The sequence below is a fragment of the Schistocerca americana genome, chromosome 3 (assembly GCF_021461395.2).
Source record: "Schistocerca americana isolate TAMUIC-IGC-003095 chromosome 3, iqSchAmer2.1, whole genome shotgun sequence".
Lineage (NCBI taxonomy): Eukaryota > Metazoa > Arthropoda > Insecta > Orthoptera > Acrididae > Schistocerca > Schistocerca americana.
This window is the reverse complement of record NC_060121.1, coordinates 90,123,116-90,130,973: the sequence shown is the minus strand read 5'-3', so window position 1 is coordinate 90,130,973 and position 7,858 is coordinate 90,123,116. Positions and strand designations below refer to the sequence as shown.

The 7,858-nt window shown below is 50.7% G+C and overlaps 2 non-coding genes across 2 annotated transcripts; one reads left to right on the top strand and one right to left on the bottom strand.

Moving 5' to 3' along the window:
* Positions 1-4,447: 4,447 nt before the first annotated feature.
* On the bottom strand, positions 4,448-4,522 carry Trnat-ugu. The gene has a single exon. It is a non-coding gene; the product is annotated as a tRNA-Thr (tRNA).
* A 376-nt stretch (positions 4,523-4,898) lies between these two features.
* On the top strand, positions 4,899-4,973 carry Trnat-ugu. The gene has a single exon. It is a non-coding gene; the product is annotated as a tRNA-Thr (tRNA).
* Positions 4,974-7,858: the final 2,885 nt, after the last annotated feature.

The window sequence follows — 7,858 nt, the reverse complement described above, 5'->3', positions numbered from 1 at the left end:
CGCCTTCCGCATGTCGAAAAAGACAGCGACCAGGTGCTGACGGCGGGAAAAGGCAGTACGGATGGCCGACTCCAGGCTCACCAGATTGTCGGCGGCGGAGCGGCCTTTACGGAACCCACCCTGAGATGGAGCCAGAAGGCCCCGAGACTCCAGTACCCAATGCAAGCGCCGGCTCACCATCCGTTCAAGCAACTTGCAAAGAACGTTGGTGAGGCTAATGGGACGGTAGCTGTCCACCTCCAGAGGGTTCTTTCCAGGCTTCAAAACGGGGATGACAATGCCTTCCCGCCACTGCGACGGAAACTCCCCCTCGACCCAAAGACGGTTGTAAAGATCGAGAAGGCGACGCTGGCAGTCCACTGAAAGGTGTTTCAGCATCTGACAGTGGATGCCATCTGGCCCAGGAGCGGTATCAGGGCAAGCAGCGAGGGCACTGCGAAATTCCCACTCACTAAATGGAGCATTGTAAGATTCTGGGTGGTTGGTGCGAAACGAAAGGCTCCGACGTTCCATCCGCTCTTTAATGGAGCGGAAGGCCTGGGGGTAATTCGCAGAAGCGGAACTCATACCAAAATGCTCTGCTAAGCGATTGGCAATGACGTCGGAGTCAGTACAAACTGCTCCATTCAGTGAGAGCGCAGGGACGCTGGCAGGTGGCCGATAGCCGTAGACGCGTCGAATCTTGGCCCAGACCTGCGAGGGAGTGACATGGAGGCCAATGGTGGACACATACCGCTCCCAGCACTCCTTCTTGCCTTGGCGGATAAGGAGGCGGGCCCGCGCACGCAGCCGTTTGAAGGCGATAAGGTGGTCGAGGGAGGGGTGTCGCTTGTGACGCTGGAGCGCCCGCCGGCGATCTTTAATCGCTTCAGCGATCTCAGGCGACCACCAAGGCACAGCCTTCCGCCGAGGGGACCCACAGGAATGGGGAATGGCAGATTCGGCGGCAGTAACGATGCCGGTGGTGACCGATTGAACCACCGCATCAATGTCATCGGTAGAGAGAGGCTCAAAAGCGGCAGTGGAGGAGAACAAGTCCCAGTCAGCCTTATTCATAGCCCATCTGCTAGGGCGCCCAGAAGAGTGGCGCTGTGGTAGTGACAAAAAGATCGGAAAATGGTCACTACCACACAGGTCGTCATGCACACTCCATTGGACAGACGGTAAGAGGCTATGGCTACAGATGGAAAGGTCAATGGCGGAGTAGGTGCCATGCGCCACACTGAAGTGTGTGAAGGCACCATCATTTAACAGCGAGAGATCGAGCTGCGACAATAAATGCTCAATGATGGCGCCTCGACCTGTTGCCACTGACCCACCCCACAGAGGGTTATGAGCGTTGAAGTCGCCCAATAGCAAGAAAGGTGGCGGCAATTGGGCGACCAGTGCAGCCAGGACATGCTGCGAGACATCGCCATCCGGTGGAATGTAAAGACTGCAGACGGTAACAGCCTGTGGCGTCCACACGCGTACAGCGACAGCCTCTAAAGGCGTCTGGAGAGGGACAGATTCGCTGTGCAGAGTGTGAAGGACATAAATGCAGACGCCACCAGACACCCTTTCATAAGCTGCTCGGTTCTTGTAATAACCCCGATAGCCACGGAGGGCGGGGGTTCGCATCGCCGGAAACCAAGTTTCCTGGAGAGCAATGCAGAAGAAAGGGCGAAGGCTGAGAAGTTGGCAGAGCTCAGCTAAATGGTGGAAGAAACCGCTGCAGTTCCACTGGAGGATGGTATTGTCCATGGCTGAGAAAGGCGTGACAGGACGGGGAAGGCAGATTACGCCGCTGGGTCACCTGCTGCCTCCGATTGAGCACCCGTGCTAGTGTTATCCATGGCGTCTGAGGGACCGGCGAGTTCTAGGTCCTCAGCGGACGCCAGGATCTCCACCTCGTCCTCAGACGCAGAGCTGTAAGGTGGCGGTGGGGTGGCTGCCACCGCGAGTTCCTTGGGCTTAGAGCTCTTCTTCTTTGATTTCTCACGCTGCTCCTTGGGTTTAACTGGCTGGGAGGGCTTCACCGATTCAGTCTCCGGGACTGAGGAGGATCGTGAAGCCCGTCGACCAGCTGATTGCGGGCACTTACGCCACTGGCGGTCGTCAGCCTTCCCACTGGTGGAAACCTGGGAAGGGAGGGACCCGAGGGACCCCTTGCGAGCGTGAGAAGCCGAAGAAGTTGGACACTTCTCCGGCTTAGAAGCAGGGACGGACGTCCCTGATGGGGGGTATGGTGTTGCCCCTGAGGTAGGTGGCGCAGGAGCAACCCGGTGGGTAGAGCCCCCCACTGGCAAGGGGGCAGGAGGAGTCTTACTGGTTATCGAGCTGGCTGGAAGTCGTGAAACTGATGGGGCGAGCACAGGTGTTGTAGCGGCGGCGTAGGATGACGTCATTCGCACGGGATGTAATCGGTCGTATTTCCGCTTGGCTTCAGTATAAGTCAGTCGGTCCAGGGTCTTATATTCCATGATTTTGCGTTCTTTCTGGAAGATTCTGCAGTCTGGCGAGCAAGGTGAATGGTGCTCCCCGCAGTTGACACAGATGGGAGGCGGGGCACATGGAGTATCGGGATGAGACGGGCGTCCGCAATCTCGACATGTGAGGCTGGAAGTGCAGCGGGAAGACATATGGCCAAACTTCCAGCACTTGAAGCACCGCATCGGGGGAGGAATATAGGGCCTGACGTCACATCGGTAGACCATCACCTTGACCTTTTCCGGTAACGTATCACCCTCGAAGGCCAAGATGAAGGCACCGGTAGCTATCTGATTTTCCTTCGGACCCCGATGAACACGCCGGACGAAATGTACACCTCTGCGCTCTAAGTTGGCGCGCAGCTCGTCATCAGACTGCAAAAGAAGGTCCTTATGGTAAATAACTCCCTGGACCATATTTAAACTCTTATGCGGTGTGATCGTAACAGCAACATCCCCCAACTTATCACAAGCAAGTAACCGTCGTGACTGGGCAGAGGATGCCGTTTGGATCAGGACCGATCCAGAGCGCATTTTTGACAAGCCCTCCACCTCCCCAAACTTGTCCTCAAAATGCTCGACGAAGAACTGAGGCTTTGTTGAGAGAAAAGACTCCCCATCAGCTCTCGTACAAACTAAGAATCGGGGCGAATAAGTGCTACTGCCATCCTGAGATTTACGTTCCTCCCACGGCGTGGCCAGAGAGGGGAACGTTTTCGGATTGTACTTTTCAGCATTAAATTGAGCCCGAGAACGCTTAGAGACTGCTGGCGGCTGGCCGCCAGCGACAGATGATGTACCACGCTTCATTGCGGGTCATCCGCCCTGATGCCACCTACTCCGACCAAGGGCCCTCCCCACGGGCGCCACCCAGCCACAGCAAAGGCCACCTGGCAGGATGGCCATTGCCGGGAGTCCCGATGCCCCAGGGAGATGGGCATCTACTCCTTGGCATACGTGGGGAGTGAACGGCGCAGGCATCAGTAGAGCGATCCCTGTGTTGTCAGGGGGCTACAACCAAGAGGGTACATGGCGACCCCACCACAACGGACTGGCTACCGTGCTGGATCTTAGGTGCAAAAATGGCCAAGGTCGTCGTCACAGTTAAAAGAAACACTGCAGAGTGCAGCGTGGTAATCGCCCATGAGATCGAAAACGAGTGGGACACCATCGCAACGACGAGAAAGACGGCAAGAGGTCTAATTGCACGAAGGATACAGTGCACCATGTAAGGTGCCCTTCCCCAATTGGCTCGCTCTTCGGAATAATTTGGATAGATGGAGGTCAAACCCGAGAGGGGACCATCACATAAGGCCGAAACGTTTGAGACTCCTTTTAGTCGCCTCTTACGACAGGCAGGAATACCGCGGGCCGATTCTAACCCCCGAACCCGCAGGGGGATCGAATACATATACTAAGCTAATTTGCAAAGAAAGAAAACATAATAAAATAATGATAATTAAATAGACACCCTAGCTGCAAACAGGCGTTGTTATACTTCATTGGGAACATGTTGAAAATGTGTGCCCCGACCGGGACTCGAACCTGGTATCTCCTGCTTACATGGCAGATGCTCTAAACATCTGAGCCACCAAGGGCACAGAGGATAGTGCGTCTGCAGGGACTTATCCCTTGCACGCCCCCCGTGAGATCCACGTTCCCAACACGTCCACACCACTACATTCGTAGGGTGCCTAATAGATGTTTGCCTAATAGATGTTTGCCCATCATACTCATTACTTGTGGCAGATTAATCTACCAAGTATTGTACGAGTTCGGGCATAGCGTGTGCGTTCACACAAGAAGGTCAAGGGCCGGGAAGTCATATTTTAACTATATATGATGGTAGTATCTGTTCCCGAAAGAACACATACCGTGGATGACCATGCAGCTTTGCTAGAAATGAAATGATAATTAAATAGACACCCTAGCTGCAAACAGGCATTGGTATACTTCACTGGGGACATGTTGAAAATGTGTGCCCCGACTGGGACTCGAACCCGGGATCTCCTGCTTACATGGCAGACGCTCTATCCATCTGAGCCACCGAGGGCACAGAGGATAGTGCGTCTGCAGGGACTTATCCCTTGCACGTCCCCCGTGAGATCCACATTTCCAACATGTCCACACCACTACATTCATTTCTAGCAAAGCTGCATGGTCATCCACGGTATGTGTTCTTTCGGGAACAGATACTACCGTCATATATAGTTAAAATATGGCTTCCCGGCCATTGACCTTCTTGTGTGAACGCACACGCTATGCCCGAACTCGTACGGGACTTGGTAGATTAATCTGCCACAAGTAATGTGTATGATGGGCAAACATCTATTAGGCGCACTACGAAGGTAGTGGTGTGGACATGTTGGGAATGTGGATCTCACGGGGGTTGTGCAAGAGATAAGTCCCTGCAGACGCACTATCGTCTGTGCCCTCGGTGGCTCAGATGGATAGAGCATCTGCCATGTAAGCAGGAGATCCCGGGTTCGAGTTCCGGTCGGGGCACGCATTTTTAACATGTCCCCAGTGAAGTATATCAACGCCTGTTTGCAGCTAGGGTGTCTATTTAATTATCATTTCATTTCTAGCAAAGCTGCATGGTCATCCACGGTATGTGTTCTTTTGGGAACAGATACTACCGTCATAATACAAGAACTCTGTACCAAGCTGTTGGAGAGCACAGGGCCCTTATTTGGAAAGAGGTAACCGTGAATAACCTATGAAATCTTGTCAGTGGAGGACTGGTTCACCATGGTTGCATAATACTGTGTGTCTTATGACATTTCAACTGGAGTCTGTCTGTTCTATTCTGGGCATCTTTCTCTGTGTGTGTCTGCTCATCTAATGTCGCCCATCTTTCCAATTCTCTTCCTACTCTGTCTCTCTCCCCTTCCACATCTCTCTCCAATTCTTTGGTGTAGACAATTCCTACACATTGTATGTTCAAGGCAATACTATAAATCCAAACCGAAAATGTGAAATGTCCGGTTGGATGAACACTTGACATCAGCTGCCCCTTCTTCGGCTGCCTAATTGAGGCAATTAGTGTGTGTGTGTGTGTGTGTGTGTGTGTGTGTGTGTGTGTGTGTGTGTACGCGCGCTCTATCACAGTTGCCCCCAACATGGGAAAGAATATGAAAAATGGGGATATGTATTAAAACAATTAAAACACAACAGGCACCACAGGAAAACTAGAACACACACTCGTGTATATGACTGAAGAATTATTTACAGGTAAAACCTCTGTGGTGCAGTGGTGTGTTAGATATTAATTTAATAAAGTAAGCCTATTTTGTAACTTCACATGAAAGTTCTATAAGTTATTCATCCACTGAATGGGTGAAGACAGGTTATAATTGAGAGGGGGTTATACACCAGTCTGGCTTCCAAATATTCCATAATCCCTCCATGTTTACATGGCTGTTTAAATCATAATTCTGGTTTTCAAAGCTGTTTTATGTATTTTAAACAATTACTGCAAAATGTTGTCTGCTAGTAACACTATCCCCATGTTTCTCAACAGCTCAGTAATATATTGTCACAAGAAACTTGGGTCACTAGACTGACAGCAGCAAAAGGAACTGGATCCCGAGAAAATGGTAAAAGCCATTAAATTAGAGAGGGAAAAGAAGATGAGACATTTGAAGCCTGCCACAGTCTCTCGTAAATCCCTTGGACGACGATATTTTGGATGGCTAAGTCTGATGTAGCTACAACTAAATTTGCATGTATATGTTCGTCAGGATAGAAGTCAGGAGCGGAGGGCGTTGTAAATGAAAATTAATTGAGTGGAATGGACCCAGTTTATTCTTGTAATGATGGTACAGTGGTGCCTACGTAGGGCTGAGCAGCCCCAAGAGGGGTTGCCGTCTGCTCATCAGAGAGGCAGAGGCTAGAGGAGCGACTACTCGGGGCCGAGGTCAGAAGCTAAGAGAGCGCGGAGCTGTTTCCAAGCCGCCCTCGCCGCTCCCGACCGCGTCCCCACGTGATCACACGATTAGTCTCTGATTGGAGGATTGATTCCGCCAACGCGCCTTGCTAGTAGCGTGCCCCCGTCAGCGCAACCAACCCGTGGGACTTGAGTCTGACCGAGGAGCACGTGGCAGGAATGTGCCGACCATGGTCTTCCGGCCAGCACCTTCCACCACAGTATGCCCAAGCCGGCTACGGCCGAACATTATGCATTGAAAATTTATTTAAATAAAATTTTGTCGGCAATGATCCCTCTTGGGGGTCTCCTCCCTGCACATCCTTTCCCCTTCCGAAGAAGGCTCTCTGGATGAAAATGAATGAGCTTATTCTAATCGATTATTCCATTTAAAAAAATATATGATCATTATGAAGGGTCCCATAACATAGTGATATTAATATGTGCAAATGTTACAAAGTGGCCTGAAGGGCCTGAGGGAAGGCTCTTGAATAACAAACTTGTGAAGTTGGTGCGACGGCAGTGGGGCGGCGCCATGCTGTGAATGTGTGTCGGCGGTATCAGTGGTGGTGGGTACCCAGGCGTTGATGAGGGGCACCGGAGCACAGCACACTGAAACACTCCACCCTCGTGGGGGTGAGAGAATGCTCCCAGGCCTAATAGTCACAAGGGGGTTTTTCCCCGTAATATTACTTTGAGTTCTTAAATCTAGGATTACAATGGTAATTGCCCAAGTGGGTGAATGAGAACATTACAAAATGACAAAAATTTAAAGAGAAAACAAAATAACTTACATGAGGGTTAAAACTCGACAGTTAAATTGTGATTCCATAGACTTTACATAGAAATACAAATCCATTACAAAATTAGTTCATTGACCTGACACCTAGACTACAACTTAATTCTAAGGGGGGGGGTCATGCCTGATCGCATGCACCAAGGTTGGCAGGTAGTTTCAGGTGTGATATTCACCTTCAGGTTGTGGGGGTGGTACTACTTCTCGGAAGGAAGTGAAACATTTGCAAAACCCTCTTTTACAGAGTATCCAGGATACTATAATCAGAATTATTACAGTGATGATTACCGAACCAGTGCTGGGTAATACAACGGTGGTTAATCGCTTGGTTTGGTGCCAATCAGCAATATGTGAGGCCACTCGGTCAAGAGCAACTTGGTTGTGTTCCTGGGTAAGGAGATGATTGATCGATTGGAGTAGATCTGAATCATTGGTATTCGGTAAATTCTTCAGCTTCTCATGGTGATGGATTTTAAAAGAGAGTTCAGGAAGGTATAAGGTAAATGTGGGAATGGTGACATGAAAGGTGGAGTGCAATTGAGCTGATATCCTCATAGAAGCAGCGTATACGTCACATCTAGAACTATTATACACTAGGCCACTATTATTCAGTGTTACCCGGTACGATTCAGTCTCTGCCATTGAACGGTGGCACACGAGGGTGGC